At 43.6% G+C, this 21294-nt stretch overlaps 1 protein-coding gene across 3 annotated transcripts in view; it reads right to left on the bottom strand.

Moving 5' to 3' along the window:
* The window catches only part of LHX1 (LIM homeobox 1), a 394100-nt gene that overhangs the window by 146718 nt on the left and 226088 nt on the right, over window positions 1-21294 (bottom strand). For all 3 annotated transcript variants that reach the window (XM_074974975.1, XM_074974974.1, XM_074974977.1), the window contains 2 exons: window positions 7630-7722; window positions 5473-5508 (listed from right to left, as the gene is read on the bottom strand). The gene's annotated coding sequence lies outside the window, so the exon portion shown is untranslated. The remainder of the gene's footprint in view (window positions 1-5472; window positions 5509-7629; window positions 7723-21294) is intronic.

Below are 21294 nucleotides of genomic sequence, written 5' to 3'. Positions count from 1 at the left end.
CCAACATGACTTTATACATTTCAAAGCAAAAATTTTCAAAGATAGGTAAAATGCTAATTCTACTAATGTGGGTTTTTATGTATATGCTCTGAAAAGGTAAAGCAAATTAATCACCAGCTTTACCCCCTAATATATATCTGTGGTACAAATATATTACAGCATGTCAGATCTAAGGAGATATTTCTGAACAGCGGTTGTTAAAAGAGTGCTTCCCTTTTCATGCTCTAATACAGTTATTTTGATCTTTCAGTCTTCATATTTTTTGTTCTCATCAAAGGAATGATGGCGCTAGAGATTAGGATGTTATTTATTTCCCTCTCACTGTCCTACCGGTGTTAATCACTTCTAGTGTCAACAGCTGCACAAGTCTGGCTGCTGCCAGAGAATACACCTTGCAATGCTCTAGAGAAGCACTGCTGAACTTCCTTGCTGGTCAGAGCAGTTCCTGCTGATAACCCAAGACAAACATTCCTTGTTTTAGGTTAGGATGATCTCTCCCTCCCCCTCTCCCCCACAAAAAACCCTGGACTACAATACACAAGGGGGAATCTTATACAAGTTAACAGCAACAAGTTGAAAGAGACCTCGATGAAGTACATCCAGGTCGATTGCTTAATTTGTTGAAATGATAACCCATCTGTCCCAGATCGTCCCATGAAGGTACCTGCTGGATTAAAATCCTGCTATATGATGGAAAAAGATACCTGATCTATACCCAGATTGATTCCACACATTAAAGCAAATGGTTTAGAAGACACAGAGAAAGGTGGGAAATGACATGCTGCTGGGAAAACACACAGCTAAACTCCATGCCCCTCTCCCACAAGGGAATCCACTCAACTGAAAAGCCCAGGCTACAGTCGAGGAGATTAATGATGCTAGTTTTTCTACATTCCATTACACACACACTGTGATCAAGACTGGTAGGGCTCAGAAAAATTTAGATTGGCTTGAAAGGGGCTGAGCTTTGCCCCATCAAGATCATCCCAGGGGTCCCAGCAGGCAACAACACTTATGCATTTGGCATTAGATGATACCTCCAAAGTTTCTTCTGAGAATTGAGTAGCATCGGGGGCCAAGCCAAGTAGGAGAGGTGACATTGCCTAGTGGTTAGAGAACATAACAGTGCATTGGGACTCCTAAGTTCTGTTCCTGGCTCTTCAACTGTGTGACATTCAGTAAGTCACTTAGGCCTGGTCTAAACTTAAAAGTTTTGTCAGCATACCTACATCGGTTGGGTGTGAAAAATCAGCTATGCTGACAAAAGCCATAACGCAGACACAGTTATACCAGCAAAAAAAGGGTTTACTTTATTTCACACAGGGAACTGCTATAAGCAGTATCTCCACGAGGAGGGTTTCTCAGCACAGCTATACTGGCAAACCCTCTGAAGCACAAACAAGGCCTTTGGCCTTTTGAAATGCAGTCATCTATGGAGAGGTTCCTTCATTTGGAAGGAAGGTGCTAGATCATATTAATCCTTCTTCTAGCCAACAGGACTAGTCCTGGGACAGTCCCAAAATCTGTGTGGGGAGACCCACATCTCCAGCCTGTTTCGTCAAGGCCCGTGCACGATTATCTATATGGGGACCAGTGTGAACAAAATATAATTTTCCGTTGAATCAGCCTTAAAAGTAGTAGAGTTTTTAATGTTTTGCAAAGCACTTCCCCTGCTGGCTAGGGAGGGCTCAAGGATGAACACAAACCTTTGTTTCAGGGCTGGAACAGGCAATCTAAATTAGGGAGGGTCTAATTCCTGGCTGATGGAAACTGCAATGTTGCTCTCCTTTTTCCTCCCTGCCTCCTTTCCATTCCTTGCCTTATTTGTTTTTTGTCTGTTTTGTTTGTTAATTCTCCCCTTTTTGGGGGTGGGGGAAATCAAAATATAAATACATAAACAAATAAATCTGTGATATATAAGTACAAAGCAGTAGTGCTATAAACTAACTACTTATCTATAATTAACTCACAAGTAAGATTTTAGCAGGTGGGAAATTAAACCCAAGATAGAGTGACTTATACTACAGATCAAGTTCAAACACTGTGATGTTCATGTTCCATTTTATATAGGTGCTGTGATCAGCTGACATTAACTATACATTCATTCCTATAGGCTCCAATTCAGCACGGCAGGTAAGTATGAAATTACGTTCATTCCTATTTAGCAAAACACTTGAACAGCTGCTTAGCTTTAAGCATATGCTTCAGCCCCCTCAAGGTTAATGGGGATAAGCACATAGAGATTGCCGAATAGAGATGGCTTGATGAATCGGGGCCTTATGCCATGTAAAGAAAAAAAAAATGCTCATCCTTAACTATAATTTAAAAGCAAAAATCACCAAGACAACAAAATCAGCAACCATTTCGAGTGTATACCGCAGAAGCCAATTCGGTTATGCAGCAAAAGGGAAAAAAATGAGGAAGACTACCTCATCCTTTCTAAAGATGACCTTTCAAGCACCATCCCAATCCTTCAAAAATCTCCCAGAAAAAGAAATGGGCCCGTCATGGTTTTATGATGAATGGTTACTATGTTGGGATTTTAAACAAAGTAATGATGCAGATAACAATAAGAGGTTCCCTCCCCACTCCCCCAAAAAAAGGTTTTTAAAAGGTCACAACTAGTGTATGGAAAGTTCACCTATATTGATAATGATAAAATGAAGAGCAAAAAAAAGATATATACAGATCGAGTCACATTCATTCGGTCAATCTATTTTTAAAACAACCAACAGACAAAAGTCAGTTCAGCAGCCAAAATATCAGTTTCTTATTGGATAGGTGAATAATTTTTTTTTGTAGCATTGAAAAAGAGAAAAAATGAGTTGGTGAGATGTTCATGGCTGGCTAACCTAAGTTCATTTGCGCACCCAATTTATACATTCAAATTAACAGTCCTGAACGACAAGAATGCTTACCATTCCCACCCCCCCCCCATGCTTTGGATACACCAAGTATGACTCAAATCAGTTTGATTGTAAGTTGCTTCTACCTGAATATTATACAAAAGTTACTTGCTTAGCCCCCGATTCAATGGAGCACTCTTTGTGCTGAACTTTACACAAATGAATAGCCCCACTAAAGTCAAGACTGTAGGTGCTATAATCAGCTTTCCCAACTATATCTTTATTTAGGTTGTGTTTATACACCAGAAAAGTACCTAATTCCAAGCTCTAGGTGTCCTTGATAATCTAAAAGCTCAGCATACACAAAGACTAAACCAGCAGCTGTCATCACTATATATAAAAATTGAGGTCTACCATCTTAACTCTGAAATAAAAAAAACCTGCCACAGAAAAGTTCCACATAGCTAGCAAAATATTATTGTCCAGACAAGCCCAATGCGTCTGAAATGTGTAAGTATGCATAAACATGGGCGTATGGAAAACAGATCCCGTCAAACTAACTTGATACCTTTTTTTTGATGAGATTGCAAGTTTGGCTGATAAAGGTAATAGTGTTGATATAATATATTTAGACTCCTGCAAGGCATAGGATTTGGTAGCACACAACATTTTGATTAAAAAGCTAGAAAAATATAATATTAACATGGTGCCCATTAAATGGATGGAAAGCGGACCAACAAATAGGTCTCAAAATGCAGTTATAAATGGGGAATCATCATTGAGTGGATGCGTTTCTAGTAGGATCCAACAGGGATCTGGTCTTGGCCCTACGCTATTTAGCATTTTTAAAATCGTTGCTGATAAAGTTTGAGATGACATAAAAATTGGGGGAATGGTAAATAATGAAGAGGACAGGGTGATCTGGATCGCTTGGTAAGCTGGCTGCAAGCAAACAATATGCATTTTAATGCCTCTAAATGTACACGTATCATTGAGGAACAAAGAATGTTGGCCTACTTACAGGATGGGGACTCTATCCTGGGAAGCAGCTGACTATGATAAAGATTTGAGGGTTGTGGTGGACAATCAGCTGATTGTGAGCTCCCAGTGTGACACTGTGGCCAAAAGGGACGACTGCAATCTTTGGATGCATAAACAAGGGCATCTCGAGCAAGTGTAGAGAGGTCATTTTAGCACTGGTGTGACTGCTGCTGCAATCCTGTGTCCAGTTCTGGTGCCCACAATTCAAGAAGAATGTTGATAAATTGGAGAGGGTTCAGAGAAGAGCCATGAGAATGATTAAAGGATTAGAAAGCATGCCCTACAGTGATAGACTCAAGGAGCTCAATCTATTTATCTTAACAAAGAGAAGGTTAAGGGGTGACTTGATTACAGTCTGTAAGTACCCACATGGGGAACAAATACTTGATAATGGGCTCTTCAGTCTAGCAGAGAAAGGCAGAACACAACCCCGTGGCTGGAACCTACAACTAGACAAATTCAAACTGGAAATAAGGTGCATTAAAACACAGAGTAATGAACCACTGGAACAATTTACCAAGTGTCATGCTGGATTCTCCATCACTGGAAATTTTAAAATCAAGATTGCATGTTTTTCTAAAATATAAGCCGTAGGAATTTGTGTGTGTGGAAGGTCTCTGGCCTGTGTTATACAGGAGGTCAGACGAGATGATCACAGTGGTCCCTTCTGGCCTTGGAATCTATGAAATCTATGAAAGTAAAAGACCAGGCTGTGTGTGACTCTAGGGCAGCTGTAGGCTGATCTGAACCTGTAAAGTCACTATTTCAAAATAATGTTTTAAAAGACTACATTAGATCCCAAACTAAAGAATATGTCAGACCTGTGGAATAGGCTAAGAGGGACTCCTAGTAATGTATACAGGTGCACCGATAATTATTTGAAGGAGTGTTTCTAGCATAGCACATCCCAAAGAGACAAGAAATAGGAAAATACCGCATGATATAATGTCTTTGAAAGAGGTTAAACCAGTGACATTGGTTATCAGCCGCATTGTGCTCCTTGCCTTAAAATGCTGACACTTACATGTTTGATGGTAACTACACTGCATAGGGGCACCTTTGCTTTCACATCAGATTTGCTGACATAAACAGGAGCCGATTCAGATGGGCATCCAAACATTAAAGTCCTTGCCTATTTCCATAAAATGATTGGCAGGATGCCTACTGTTAAGTCAGGTGGTAGCAGCACTGATAAATGGCATCTTGATAAAAAACTTTGCTACACTTCTAGCCAAAAACAAAACAAAAGCCGCATATTCTTTTTTTTTTTTTAATTTACTTGACTTCTGCCAGATGAGATGTCTCATTTCTAACAATCAGATCCATCTTATGCCTTTGACCATTTCGAATCCACTCCAAGAACAATAGGGGTTTTTCCTTTTCAGCCCTAGCTCAGTGGAAACTGTACTCAGATTTCTCTGGGAAAACTGTAGCCATGGCTTGCAGGAAGATGACCCACAGTAAAACAAAACTGAAATTCAGTATCAGTCCTGAGACAGACAGACCTGATCCACAAAGCCAGTTTCTGCCTGCAATTTAAACTTCAACAAATGCATATTTCTTAAAAATTGCACAGATCACTTACTGCTGATTTCCAGCTAATCCATCAGTAGATCACTGCCTGAAAAAAAGAAAAAAAAATCTCATTTCAAGCCCTGCTAATATTTCCGTTCAGCTTTTGTAGCTTTTTAGGAACTTAATTCCAGGCATTTTTCTTAACATAAGGTTTAGAGACTCCTTCGAAGATGAATTTTCTTTTACATATGTATGGTATAATGGGAGCTTTTTTCCCTCCCCCAGAGATCAAAATGCTGTTTCATTCCCCCCCCACCCTTTTTTTTTTTTTTTTTTTTTTAAATCCTGCAAATATCTTGTGAGTTGGGAGGCCCAGGCAGGGCTCTCTACTGATGCTGATACTTTACACATATTCCAGCCCCAGGCCCTGCATGGAACAGGATTGTCATGAAAACAGCAATAGTGGCGAAGACACTGACTGTTTATTATTCATCCCTTTCCAAAGATGGAATGTCACCCTGTGACATAGCAACAATGCTGGGAGGGTGAAATACACACTCTGCTTGGCTTTCACTGGACAAACCCACAACTACGATGGCCTTGCTCCTACAGTGCTGGTAGGGGATGGAAGATTGTTGGGCTCCAGCAAAATGTGTCTACCACCAGCTGCAATGTGTGGAAGTAAATCTCAAGCCCTCTTGAATGCTCTGTCTCTATTTCATGGCCAGAAAGTGGGGGTTGATGCAGGCAGAGGAATGGGAGGGTGAGATTTTTAAAGATGCCCAAAGGATTTTAGGTGCCCAATTCCCCTTGAAATTATATGGCTTGGAGACTCTCTGTCACAGTATGTGGGGAGATACTTCAGCATGAACTGAGGTCCCTTCGAAGGCCTCACTCCTGCTATTAGGCAGGAATAATGGCATTTTCCCATGCTGAAGTTCCACTAATTATGGAACATTCCCTGTACATGAATGGTCCAGAGGGCAGAAGGCCAACAGTTAAAGAGAAACAGCTAGGTACGGCTAGTTACAGATCACTGCATGGCAGCGGAGGTGGCAGAGTGGTAACAATAGCAGCAAATGCTATGCTGCGTGACCAGGATGACCCAGCTGCGTGGGGACAAAGTATCAATGACAAATTGGGGCCTTCTACTGGTTAAAAAAATCCAAGCAAATCTGGACACTCCAGGGCCAAGATTAGAGAGCTGTGCTGTGGGTTTAACTGCATGACTCCCATTGACCTCAATAATGGGGAGTACTCGCACTACAGATGTGCGGTGCGCTGTTTGAAATGTGCCCTTCAATATGGAAATAAGTTGGGACAGGGCACATGGGATTTCATGGAAAGCCAAAGTGACTGAGACCACATAATCCGCCTACCACTGATGCTTTCTCATACTGCAGATTTACCTTTCCATTTGCTCGTACACCCATCACCACAGTAGCACAGGGCCACACATACGTTAATGAACGTATCCCCATTGCACCCCTGTAAGATAGAGAAGTACTGTCATCATTTACTGTGATCTTGGGGAACTGAGACACAGAAAAATTAAGTGACTTGCCTGCGGTCACAGAGCTAGTCAGTGACAGAGCCAGGAACTGAATCAAGATCTGCTAGTCCAGTGCCTCCCCCCACAAGAAAAGACAACAGCAAGTGCAAGAAATAGAGCTTCTTCCCCCAAAACAAAGTCATAGCACTTCCTACCCAGGAGCAGGAAGGATGGCCTAGTGGATAGGGCACTGGTCTAGGACTCAGAAGAATTGGGTTCAATTCCTAGCTCAGCCACAGACATTCCTATGTGACTATGGGCAAGTCACTTAATCTACCTTGTACCTCAATTCCCCTCTGTGAATGATGACGACACTTCTCTACCTCACAGGGGGAGTTGGGAGGATAAAACTCTTTAATGACTGTGAGATACTTGGGTACTACAGAGATGAGAGCCATATAGATAGAACAGAACAGTTGGAGTCCATCGGGCAAGAGTTAAATGTTTCTTGCATAGGGTGAAGGAATTTATCTGCACAATCACCACTGGGTTTAAACGTCAGCCAGCTTTCTCCTATCTCGTATCTGTCTTGTCTACTTACACTGTAAGTTCTTCAGGACAGGGACTGTGTACTACTGAGTTTGTACAAGATCTGGCGCATTGGGGCACGGTTCTCAGTTGGTTCTTAGGCACTACCATTATAAACAAGATTAACAAGCACAACAATATCCTCACCTTGGCACCAGTCATGGTCTGATGGAGGTTGCTTGGATAACTGGACTTCTGTCCTGCTTCTCTGTCATATGACTCGAATCATGTAGAATTTACCTTGGAAACAAAACAAAAAAAAAACAACAACCCACACAAGTGTGAAATGCGGCTGCCGATAAAGTAATCCTCGGCAATCAACAAAATTAATTGTGTGAACATCATTGATCAAACCTACTTAACACATTGAGTATACAGAAAGCTGGAATGTAATTTCATTACCAATCTGCTCCATCCTAATGAAATTTCTAACAACATTCTAATTTTTATTTCAGTTAAGGAGAGAATGATGGAAATTTTCTTTTGCCTCTCTTGTAAGGTTTTATTTTATTGGTTTTCTGCAATTCCAATGATCCTATTTTTTTTAATTTGACATTTTATTAGCAGGGGGTTTAATATAATAACAAAGATAAAAGAAACTAAATTGCAAAATGGACAAGCCATCCAGAAATAAAATTGATGTCCAAATTAAGACGGCTAATTTTAAAGTAAAAAACTGATTTATTTTATTTTATGGGGAGTTGTTTTTAGATTTTTTGTTGTTAATTCTAGCTGAGTTTCTGACCTCACTGATTTGAATGATAGTTATTTGCATCCTTTGAGCCAAACTTCTCAGCTTCACAATAATCCAGCCTCACAACACTCTTGTGAGATAGGCACTAGAATCCCCATTTTCCAAATGGGTAGACTAAGGCCTAGAGAGAAGGGGCAACATCCTGGCTCCAGTGAAGTCAGTGGCAAGACTCTTGCTCATGTGAATGTGGCCGGGATTTCACCCCAAGGGTCTAATTTTTAAAAGCATCCTTCAATCTTGTGAGCACAATTCTGCAAATGCAAAAATTAGTTGTGGGAGTAACAGAGTATTTAAACATCTGTGCATGCACTTCAAGCGGATAGGCAACTACATGCTAACTTTTTGTGTAGTTAACAGAATATGGAAAAGGCACCTAGAAACCAGTAGCTGAGTTAGAGATAAAACCCAGGAGACCTGGCTCTCGGTCATCTGCTGTAATGACTTCAATGACACCCCATTCTGGAAGAAGCTGCAGTGCTTTTAGAATACTCCAGGACTAAATGATGCCTATATGTGCAGTTGAACCTACACAGTGCAAGAAAGGCGTTAAGATGGATCTGTACACACACGCTGTCTCTCTCCCTCCCTCAACAACATAAGCCACAAACTTCCACCTTAGCGCTCAGTCTCCTCTTGTTCAATACTATCCCATCCCCCTCACCAAACACCTCCCCTCTCCTTGGTTTTGAAGAAGGAAGTCTAGATAGAGAGCCGTAAAGACAATGTCAAAACAAACAAAGAAGGTGGCGAGGAAAGTACATAGCACACATCAGAGCATGAGGGCTGGGGGACACCAGCAGCATCCAATCTTGGTACGGTTTGAATTCAAAGCCAGGTAGCCACCAAAGTAGATGTTAATGGAAGTCTAAGGTCCTTCTATCTGATGGCCACCCAGACAGTGAAGGAAGAAGAGGAGAGAACCTGTAATTCAGCATGCAATGAAGCAAATACTAGCCGTACCGCAAATACACCATACCTAACCAGTGAAAACCAGGGCAGGTTTAGAAACGGAGAGCTAGATCCTCAGCTGGTGTCTCACTGGAGCTACTCTGATTTATATGAGTGGAGGACATGGATCCAAGAAGGTTCATTCCTCTTCAGTGGCTGCAGTACAGAACTTTGGACCGATACAAGGAAGACGGTTGCATAGGCCCCTTAGGAGCAATAGCTGTAGAGATATAGAATCACAAGGGTTTCTTAATTCAGGCTAGATCCTGAGCTTGCGTAAATTATTGTAGCTCCACTGATGTCAACAGGACTACATTGATTTACATCAGCCGAGAGTTTGGCTCTTTATGTGATGTGGAAGCAGACTAAGGGCATTTGACGAGGGGCAATGACAACTGGCCCATACTCCATGTAGCGGACAGGTTTAGAAAAGAATGGCTGGGCAGAAAGCAGTTTGTTCTAATCGGAATTGTGCCTTGCTGAAGAAAGAGGTGGCTATAGGAACTGTCTACTGTCATCCCTCTGTAAGCACGTGAGCCAGGCGTCTGAAAGGGAAAGAAGCAGTTCAGAGGAACTCATACTGCTTGCTCCATGCGTCGTATCATGAGGGGAGGCTGGTGTCTCAGAAGACAAATCATCAGGAGGTATGCGAGACTGGGTAAGAGATGTGGCTGGGAAGGAGTGGATGAAGAGCTCTCTCACAAACTGTTCCCTTGCCAAGGGATTTGCCAGTGACATGATTCCCAGGAAGAGTCCATCAAAATATACAATATTCTTGTTTTTCCTAAATGTCTACCTGGCAAGTTCTTGTTGCTGGGATGGCACTGGCTGAGAACAGAATTTTCCTCATGCATAGGGAGCTCATTCCCCATAATTCCTCTAAGCACCGTGAATTGAAGTATGGAGGAGGAGGAGGAGGAGAGTGACAGTAGATTCTACATGATAGGAGAAATGAAGCAGGCACTTTCCGAAAAGCCCGGGAAGAACTACAGAGATGCTCACAGACAGGCATTTATAGGCTAATAAGCTATTTCATCAAATGCAGCCTCTACTTAGCACACTTTCATCTTACCTCTGGAGTAAGACTTGCCAGTGCATTCCCCTACCTCCTACGTTTAGCAATGAAAGCGGGCTGTAGCCTTTTCACCATGTGGAGGGTAGGAAAAGCCTTTGTAGCCACCCTATGTGTCTTCAGTCTCCTGATGCAAGATTGGGCAGAGGTGTTCAGAGCACACTGATCAGGGTTATATGGGACTGTGGGCAGTTGGTTACGGTAACACACCTGGTGTAATAAGAGCTTACAGGTCTTTGCTTGATTCTTGCAGCGTGGTTGTGGTGGAAGAAACAACTAGCAGAGCAAATATTGTTGCTTTTTCCCTTATCAAGTAACCACTAGTGAAAATGAACAGGGCTCATTTCTAGCATACACGAGAGCCCTTGCCTCATGTGTTGGGATACTGCTGGTGCCTCGTCTTGCAGCATGTCCAACAAAATTGCCTCCCTTCTGAGCGGGAAGATATGTAGAGCGCACTCTATATTTAAAAGCAAGGGATATTCAGGTTTGCAAGCATTTTGGGGCCTTTTGCTTACAAGGCAGGCTGGATGATGTGCCGCCAACAGTGAGAGAGCACAGAGCGCTCCTGGCTTGCTGTACAAGGATGATGCTCCTTGACTACTGAACTGGGCCCTATCGCTGGTATTTCCATTTCCAGCAATCTGATGTGTTTTGGTGATTTATTCATGACTGTTGTAGTGAAAAATTGGAAAAGGCTAGAGGGGTAGCCATAGCGGAGAGATCTAGCATGAGATTGGTGCTACAACTGAATTACTGCAAACCCTGTCACAGGCATCATGCAAGGTTTACTCCAGCGAGTGTGAAGTGGAATCTTTATATTAATAAGCGAACATGAACATGAACTATGAGAGCCTGCATGTGTCTATTGCCAAGGCAGGTCTGGAAAGGAGCTGTCAGATCAATAGCAAACTTGACCAGGCAAACAGAGGGGTGAGATCAACACAGAGACTGCTTTCGTGCAATTCCTTTTCTAACAGAGCTTCAGTGGTCCTCTATGCACTGTAGAGATATTTGTGGGCATTCACTGGAGCCATGACTAGACTAGGGTTTAAGGTGTGATGTTGGTGCATGTTTACTCACATGGGCTAATTACTCCTTTAAAAAAAAGTCTAGTCCAGACAAGGCAGAGACCATTGTAACATGTGCTAAATTGGCCAAGTGAAAGTCTAGTGGGGAACCTCACTTTTAACTTGACTGGTTTAGCCCATGTCAAAGACTGCACTTTTAAACCATGATGATAATTAGCACAGTTAGCCAACATGTGCTAAAGTCACACCTAAAATCCTAGTCTACCCAAGAGAGAGCATTTCCAAAACTGCACTTTTGAAATTTGACCTTAGGGGTCAGCTAACTTACGTGGCTGATTCAATTGCAAAAACAAACAAATGCAACTATCACTTGCCAAACATCTTCCAGCCTTCCATTGTTTATGGCAATGATTTGCACCTCGACTGCATCTTTCTTGTGAGGATCAAGAAGCACTTAGGTCTCAGAGCAACGCATCTTATTGCTTCAGAGCAGGGAAACCAAGGCACAAAAAGATTAATGGTACAACTACACGGCAACAAAAGACCCGTGGCTACCCAGCATTAGCTTGCTGTGGTTCATTGCGCCAGGGCTGTGGGGCTATACAATTACAGTGTAGACGTTTGGGCTCGGGAGGGTCCCAGAACCCAGGCTCCAGCCTTAGCCTGAATGGCTACAGTGTAGTTTTATAGTCCCAAAATCGGTGCCCGAATCAGCTGACCCAGGCCAGTTGCAGTGTAGACATTCCCTAGGTGATTTGACTGAGGTCACGTCGAAGTGTCAGAATAGAACCTCTGATTCCTAGATCCATGGTTCCTAGAGTGTGTTCTATCCTATTTGGAAACAATCAATAGTCCTTTAACATTACAAGAGGTTACAGGTAATCTTTCACTTTGCTAAGAAGCATTTTAAAAACAAACACATATGTACAAAATAATGGCAAGATGCTAACTTTGAAAGGTATATTAGTTCAAATGTTGCTAAAAAACAATGGCAAAAAGCCCTATTCACCACTGATCACATCTACTGTATAAGACTCTCCCTGAGCTTTCTCCCCTCAGACATGTATAATTCTAGCCCAGTTGCTCTGCATCTTCAAACCTAGGCCCTGGATCCTCACACGCTGCTTCCTTTGACATCAAGGAGATGCCTGTCATGGACCGAAGGTGATATATGGCCTTTTGGAATTTCTTCTCTATTAGCGATGGCAATCCCTCCAGTGGAAAGAGTTTTAGCTGGCTGTCGTAATAGCTCTAATGCCAACCAGTGGTCCAACAACAGGTCAGGTAAAAGGGCAATGAGAGGAGAAAGAGAAAAATTGAAATGGAAGTAACGAAATGAGGTAGGAAGGGACAGGGACAATGAGAGAAAAGACATATGGAGAAAGAGATACATATTTCATCTTTATATTATCATAGCGCCTAGGAGTCCCAGTCGTGGCCCAGGATCCCACGGTGATAGGCATTGCACAAACACAGAACAAAGACAAAAACAAGAGAGAAAAGAGAAACTAAGGAATAGAACCAAGTAAGGAATGAGATAGAGGCAAAAGTTAACTGACAAAGCCACTTTCCTCCCTGGGCTGAGCCGCCAAGAGGCGCAGCACAGAATCTTGCCTCCCGATGGAATTGGTGCCCGATGTTCTAATTGACTGGATTTGTGATAGCTTCATTAGGAGAGTGACGACGCATCTACGGGCAAGTGAGAGTGGCAGATCAACATATTGATCGGACAGTCCAGCCCACCATTTTCTCCATTCCCCACACCCCTTGGCCCTTCCTCTCACACACACTTTCAGTAGCATTCAAGTAAAAACTGCATTTGCCAACAAAGCATGGTAAGGATACAATTCAAGAGATAACTAAGCCCACCATGCTGCAAACCTTTTAATTGAAAATCAGTCCCTCTCAGACCTGCCATGCATTAATTTCCATGTACAGTCTAATAAACCATTTTCCATTTCAACTTCAAAACGCCTCGGCTTAAAAAGAAAAGCCACAAAACACCCCAGATAATTCCAAACATTTTCCTCCAAATGTAAACTTCTGAAAAACCAGTGATTAATCCAAGGGGTAGGGGGTAAAAAGTGAGGGGGTGGGGAAGCACATTAAACATGACGCTACTGTAATATCTAGCAGTTCTTCATAATTACAGTTTCAATTCCACATCCAGACTCCCTCCTAATTACCACTCCACAGTTGGTGCGCACAGAGTCAGGAGCAGCAGGGATTTTTATTTTGCTCACACGGATCACTATTCTTCTCCTCATTATGAACTGTTCACTTTGGGCCGATTAGCTGCCCCTCCTCGCCCCCCACGCTCCCTGGGGCATCTCTCAGCGCATCTTTTGCACGCAAACACCATTAGACCTGTGTGCCCTGTTTACTTACAAATTGGTTGCTCATCAGCTCGATTATGGGAAAGAGGGCAGGCAGTGCATAAATAGGGGAGGGATACACCCACCCACAAATGTGAGTCCAACAGCCCTCAGGCCACTTGAAAGTCATTAACTCAGGCCCTAACTTAGCTCCCAAGTCCAAACTTTGTCGTCCATTGTCTTTATCCCCATCCCTATTCCCGTTCTTCCTGTTCTGATAAGTCAGCCAAGGGGCAGAGTGATGATCCAGTGGTTTGGGCACTAACTTGGTATTTGGTAGACCTGGATTCAGTTCCTGGTCTGTCACAAACTTCCTGTTTGAACTTTGGCTAATCATCTTGACCCAGTTTTTAAAAAGATATTTAGGCATTGCAACAATGAGCACAGCAACATCTAACTGATTTAGGAACCTATATAATTTTCTAAAGGGATTTAGGCACTTTGGGGGGGGCTAAATTCCATTGCCTAGCTTGCTTTTGAAAATGAGATGTAGGCTCCTAAATCTGCTAGGCATTGCAATGCTGAGCACAGCAATGTCTAAATGCCTCAAAAATCTGTGCCTTTGTCTCTCTGTGCCTCAGACCCCATCTGTAGAATGGGGATAACAGCCCTGCCCTACCTGAGAGGATAAATACACTGAAAATTGTCAGGTGCTCAGTTACTATGGCCATATAAGAAGTACCTTCCACCCCTTGCATCCATTATGGGCCTCAGGGTTCAGTCCTCTTCTCCTTGGAGCATCGTGCAGCTCTCCAATTGCTGAGCTCCTCTCCAATAGGCTCCTGCCAAGCAATGTGTATCACTGCCCATCATCCATCTGCTCCATTTCAAAACTCCATGTCTGGTTTTCAAAATGTCCAGTGCTTTGGCTGTCTGGCTTCAAAATGTCCAGTGCCTCGGTTGTCTGGCTTCATAGCTGCCTCCCTATTCTCTATTTGGGGTGGGGCCAGGTTTGGGTGACCAGATAGCAAGTGTAAAAAAATCGGGACGGGGGTGGGGGGGGAATAGGTGCCGATATAAGAAAAAGCCCCCAAAATGGGGACTGTCCCTATAAAATCTGGTCACCCTAGGCCAGGTGTCTCTCCCCTGCTCCCTGTTTTGAAGCCAGTCATTCCTTGTGGGTGCTTCTGTAATTGCTGATTTCAGCTGGAGAGAGGCTAAAGTTTTAAAATATGTATTTGGATTTTGAATACAAAGATATGGGGTAACTGGACCCAGCCCACTATCAAGATAAGAGTCATTTGTGGAATTCAAATCGGAGTTTGGATTTGAACTTCACACCAAAGTTTAGGGATGTGCAGATCCAGGGTTTTTTTTGGAGCCAACTCGGGCATTGCCAGAACCAGGAAATATTGGGAATCTTACACGAAAGCCAGTTAGCCTGAGCTTTTCAGCCCGATTTCTTGATGAAGTTGTTTTGGTGAACTTCAGCCGAGGATGTCAGGAACGTTGAATGTTTATCTGAACCAAACCTCACAGCAGCACTCCAGAAAAATGAGTAAACCCTGGTGTAGTCCTTTCTAATAAATCTGAATCCTCACCATTTTGTGTTACTTTTGGGGTAATTTCTGCCCCCCCTCCCCGGACTTTGTTTGCACTTCACTAGTCAATAAGGTCATTGCTGTCTCCAGGAAGAAGCAGTAAGGGTGCCTTGTTCTCTTTCACAGTAAGTGCAGGGAAGTTGATTCCCTAGTTTATGACTTGAGCAAAGTTGCAGGCTAGCAACCCAGAGTGCAGGGGAGATTTGGGTGAAAAATTATTTACAAAGCCAATGCCCTGAAGACACTTGTACTGGACAACAATTACAGCCCCTTAATTAACTCAAATTTAGTTCACCCTTCGACTGAGGCATGTCCAGTGCTAAAGTTATGCCCCTGCTGCTGTCTAGTACTGGTTAATGAATATAAATCAGATGGTTTATAGTTAGTGAACATGTAATAGGCTTGCAATGAGCTGAATTCCAATGCAAAGTGCCTGGGGATAGGAACATGCCACCCATAAAAAAAAAAGTCTATATATAAAAATAGAAATTTTACATTTCTACTAAGAAAAAGCAAAGCTGTTTCTCATACACTGGGGGAGACTACACCCAGCTTTCGAGTGTTCGGTGGGATCGATGAGGGCGAACGTAAGTGTAATCCAGGTATTTGAGGTGCAGCTGGTTAGATTCCAAAATTATTTAGTGCCCTCCAGGCTCCCTTCCTAAAAGTCAAGCCCTGTCTTATAGGTTCAGTCATGTGCTTGCTCAATGCTGCTTGGAAGCACCCTGAGGGAGAGGAAAGCGCTGAAGGTGACTTCTGAAGGTGTAAACTCAGGCTGGCAATGCCTACCCAGGGCCTGATCCAAAGTCCACTGAAGTCAATGGAAAGATGCCCATTGATGTCAATGGGCTTTGGATCAGGCCCCAAGAAAAACGATTCCTTGTATTTTATACACATCTGATTTTGCTCATGAGCGTTGATTAGGAAAATACACAGAGACGGGAGTGTGAAAGGAGAGGGGCAAAGAGTTAAGGCCCAGTTCAAGTGGTAGAAGATAAATGAATAATGGTTGGTCTCATCTGTTCTCTGCTGTAGGGCAGATTACAGTGAAAAAGGGGGGAGGACATTGCACTGAGGGTAGGGGGAAAAGGAAATCAAACCACTAGATAAAGCATTAGCCTAAATCTTTGAAAAGCAGCAGATCAGAGGCAGTGTCGAGATCCCATTGAATGGCTCCTACATGCATGAATGCAAATTTCTGGTTGGAATGTACTCCCTATTTTAGTGGTGGATTAGCTCATATATAATCTGCTACCTACAGTTAATATAGTGAGCTCCTCGGGGTGAGGGCGAGGCCTCAGTCTGTGACTGCATAGAGTCAGGCATGCTGTTGACATACCGTAAATCCCCCTTCCTGTGTAAACAAACTTTTCAGTAAGGCCCAAATCCTGGTCCCCAGGGCGCAGCCTGAATGGTCAGACAGTGTACAGGGACTTTGTGGGGGAGATAAGGGGGACGGTAGCATTCTCCGAGGCCTCAGAGCAGCAGCCACACTGCTCAACAGTGGCTACTGCATCCTCCAGTCTCAAATCCCCACTCTGAGGAAGGACGACAGCTGGCAGTTCAGTGTGGTAGCAGCCATCGTCCCCCCGTCGCCAGGGAGCCTACAGAGTGTACACAAACCCAGCCCCCTCTAATCATGATGGCGCCGAACCGCAACACTGCCACAGCATCTGGGGATCACTGCAGCTGCAGAAGACCGGGCAAGATTTGGGCCTATATGCAGAATCCTCCTGTTATAATGGCAGGGCGTTTTGGAGTCTAAAACGTAGCTGAACGGATCCTTCCCCTGCTAGCAGCACTGACTCAGAGGAAAGGCACCTCAGTTGTGCTGCTCATTGGCAAGGTGCAATCATTCTAGATAATGCTGTTTCACTGATATTTATGAAGAGAGAAGGAGGGACAGACAAAAGAGAGGGTGGCAGCCTCTCAACACAAGCCAGAGCTGGAGTTTTCAGGACTCAGCTGTGAGGATGTTTACGATTCTGATTGCAGAAGGGATGAAGCCAGGCTCACACAAGGCGGTCTCAGTCACAGCTCGCAAACAAACGAGCACATCCTCCAGTCTCTTGAGTTAAGGGGGAACTAGACGTTGCGCCAAATGTACGTGGGCAAAAGGTAAGGGCCATAGTCCTCAAATCCTGGCTACCACGTAGCCTGCTTACTCCTAGGCATAGTCCCATTGGCCAAGATTTTCAAACTTGAGTCATGAATGTGGGTCCTAGATATGAAGGGCCCCAATGTAAAGTGGTTTTCAGGAAGCGCTGTGTCAACCTGTGGAACTTGTTGCCAGGGGATGTTGTGAAGGCCAAGTATAACTGGGTTCAAAAAAGAATTAGATAAGTTCCTGGAGGATCGGTCCATCAATGGCTATTAGCCAGGATGGGCAGGGACACAATTCCATACTCCAGGAGTCCCTAAGCCTCTGACTGCCAGAAGCTAGGACTGGAAAACAGGGTATGGATCAGTGAAAAATTGCTCTGTTTTGTCCATTCCCTCTGAAGCATCTGTCCCCAGCCACTGTCAGAAGACAGGATACTGGCTACATGGACCATTGGTCTGACCCAGTATGGCCATTCTATGTTCTTAAAGTGCCAATGCTCACTCTCTATAAATTATGCCCTCGTAAGTTGGGCACCCAAAATCACCAGCCCCTTGGCCATTGACCTTAGGAAAAAATTGGTTCTGAAGTAGGATTTGGGTTAAATGAGACACACCAGTTGTCAGAAAAGACAGCTCTTTAAACTTTCTTGCTGCAGGAGTGAGAAACCATGGGCCTTATTTATTGCGCAAATTACGTACAAGAAAATTATTTTCTTAATGTGTGACTTGATGAATGTTCTCAACTCTCCACCCTGCTAGCAAGAGGGGGTTACAATGAAAATTATTTACAAAGCATGTGCTACCCTGCAGGGATATTTATTGCGGCAGGGGAGGTTTCCACAGATTCTGTTGACAAAGGCAAATCAAATTACATTTCTGCGAACATTGCAGCAAGCGTCTTGATTTGTTATGGACAGCGATGGTCTTGAAAGAGTGTGGAATGGAGCAGTGGCCCAGCAGCACTTCAGTCACTTACCTAGAGAGGCTACTGCTTAGACATTAGCTGAACTGAAAGAAGCAAAGTGGAACTCAAACTAAAAAACACACTTCAAGCTGTTTAAAGATACATCTTTGTATAGTTTTTACCATTCTACAACATAAAATCAATCCTCAGTCTCTGACACCAAAATTAGATAAGGTTAATAACTCCAACAACAAGATCGCCTCTAAGAGCAGTTTCAGTTCTCACCAGTTTTCCTAACCTTATTCTAGACAGTAATTACAGTACCTACAACAACAATTCTCTGTGCTCCGTGCCCGTCTTGCTTAGACCCCAATCTTGCAACTAGATCCATGTGGCTGGACCCCTGCGCTCAGGGGTATTCCACACGGATCCAGCCGCGTTGATCAGATTTGCAGGATTGGGGCCTTATGTGGCAGACAAATAACAGCCAGGTCTGTCTGTATGGTCAATCTTTTTTTAAAAATGGGGGCCCAAATTGGGTTCTTAAATCCATATACAGGCATGTAAATAAGTGCCTGGATTTTCCATAACGCTGAGCCCTCACCAGCTTCCACTGAGTTCAATGGGAGTTCAGCACTGGCAAAAATCAGACCACTTAGTTACAATGTAGGTGCCTAAAAATGGATTTAGGAGCCTAACTTTAAGCCCCCATTTTTTTAGATGTCTGGCTCTATATCTAGTAATGCTGTGAGCACACTGCTAGCATTATACCACCACCACCAAAGGGCTAGGGTTAGTGTTAAAGACTATTCAAGCCCCATCAAGCTTACGGAATTCAGATTCCACACAATTCAACTACATTTTTAATCGGATTATTGTTGTTATCTTAAAATGACTAATTTCTGCTGGAGGATGCAGAAACAGAATCCCTGGCAGAATTTCCTTTCTTAACAAGAGCAGAGAGCTCTCTGTATGTCAGGAATTCGGACGATATGCACCCGGAGTCTCTGACACCACTCACAGAAGAGAGAGATAGGCTGCCGTACGCTTAGGGTTAGGCTTTCTCCCAGGGATTACACACTTTATGAATGCCTGCATAGAGTATTACGACACAGCTAGCTTCCCCCCCCCCCCCGCCCCTACTTCTTTGCATTAAACATTCCCCTATAGCACATAGTAATTCACTCAGTCTACATTTTTATGGCGATCTGAATTCGAATAGAATAAGCAAGCCCCCTGCTGGCATGACTACAGGTACAGTGAGAAAGCAGCCATCACAGGGTAAAACTAGTGAAGAAGAAAGTGCTAGTCAGGGACACAAAGCATCTTGAATATCAGACTGATCACAGGCACTGGATTAAGTCGGCATGCACAACCCATTGTTCATAAACAGTTTATTTGTAAAAAATGCTAGGTTTCTTCAGATTGAAGGCTCTGTTTTGTACCTCATGCACGGTGATTATTTTTGGATGTACAGGTGGTTTAATAGAAATGGTAAGTTCCCCAGGAATTCACTACCCCAGAAGGTCTGCACATAACAGTGACGATCTGGAATCCATCGCTACTGCTGTCAGGTGACCAGAGGAAGTTGCTCGTGAGTGGTATAAAGCGGCTCCCAACCCCTCGCTGATCTAGAGAGCTCACCCACCAGTAGACCAACAGGTCTGAGTGTGCTGGCACAGCTGGTGTTGGAACAATAGTACAGATGTGCCTCGGTCAAACCTTGTGAACTTTGGGGAAATTTGAATCCAGGTCCAAACTTCATACCTGACCTAGACCTCTAACACATGCCAAACCAAAACCTTTGGATCCTAACAGCTCTGAACTCTGGGAATGTGCATATGCAGTTCAGAGCTTTGTGTCTCAGCCTATGCTTTAACAAAAACCTGACAAACTAATGATATGGGGCCTTCATGAATCAGGCAGATAGCCAATTATGCAAATCCACCTCTAAAACACTCCAGCCCGGCATAGACCTCCGCATTCCAAACCTGCCCTGGCTGCCGAGCCAAATTTTGGGGAAAACGGATTGAATCAGATGCAGAGCCAATGTCAGCATCATTTCACAGGGATTTTTGGCACAGAAGGCTGTGGATTATTTCAGTTTAATGGCAATCTTGGTGACCATCATAGGCTATGGGAGGCCACCCTGGAAAGCAGGGCTAATAAACTGTGGATTCCTTGATGTGAGCACTGAATCTAATTCACAAGCTGGACAACACTAAGATAAAAACAGTCAATAAAATAATAATAACAATAATAAATATGAATACATGTACTTGGCTTGTGAGCCTTGCCAGTTCTTCTCTGAAGAGTTGTGACTCCAGGTGGAAGGGTTCACGTGAAGACACTCATTGTCATAGCAACAACAACCCACCCCTCCCCCCCTTCAGAAAATGGACTATGAAGGCTTGGGAAGAGCCACAGATATTTTGAACCAATCAAAAGGCAAGAATTTTACTCCCAAAAGGAGGGGAGGGGGAAAATAGCTTGAGGAGAGAGGCAGCCCAGAGTTTGGGGAGTCAGCTAAGGGAGCCCAGGAGGTACATATGCGTCAGCAAGAGCTGTGGAAATCATCCCTCACTAGCGCCAAGCCAAGCGGCACTACCAGTAAGGACCTCAGAGAAAACTCCCAGACAGAGGGTCTGCATCATCATGCTACACTTAAACACCTGGGTCCCTGCCCCAGCCAGGAGAGATTTGGTTAATAACAGAGCAGTTAAATCAGACCTGGCTCCAGGGCCTCATCTGTACACGGATACCCACCAGTTCCTGAGGGAGTTTTACCCCTCAGCATGTTGCAGACACCCACTCCCTTACCCAGTCATTGCACTTCCTTATCCAATGCAATGGGGGCCCTCGTTTACAGGCTGAGCCATTCTAGGCAACCTCTCCAACAGCTTTTAGGAACAAAGGCCACGATATCCAGTTGAAATTGAAGTGATGATTTAGGGAGGCAGGCAGCAAGCAATTAATCAGCTTGAAATTGGGCCAGGACACTGGTGCCAGTGTCTCTGCTCTTCCAACTAGTGCCATGGTATCTTTAATGTTCACTAATCCATTCAGAAAAGTAACCTTCTGTTC

The sequence above is a fragment of the Natator depressus genome, chromosome 17 (genome assembly GCF_965152275.1).
Source record: "Natator depressus isolate rNatDep1 chromosome 17, rNatDep2.hap1, whole genome shotgun sequence".
NCBI classification, from domain to species: domain Eukaryota; kingdom Metazoa; phylum Chordata; order Testudines; family Cheloniidae; genus Natator; species Natator depressus.
The sequence above is the reverse complement of the archived record's forward strand: the minus strand, read 5'-3'. Positions and strand labels throughout refer to the sequence as shown.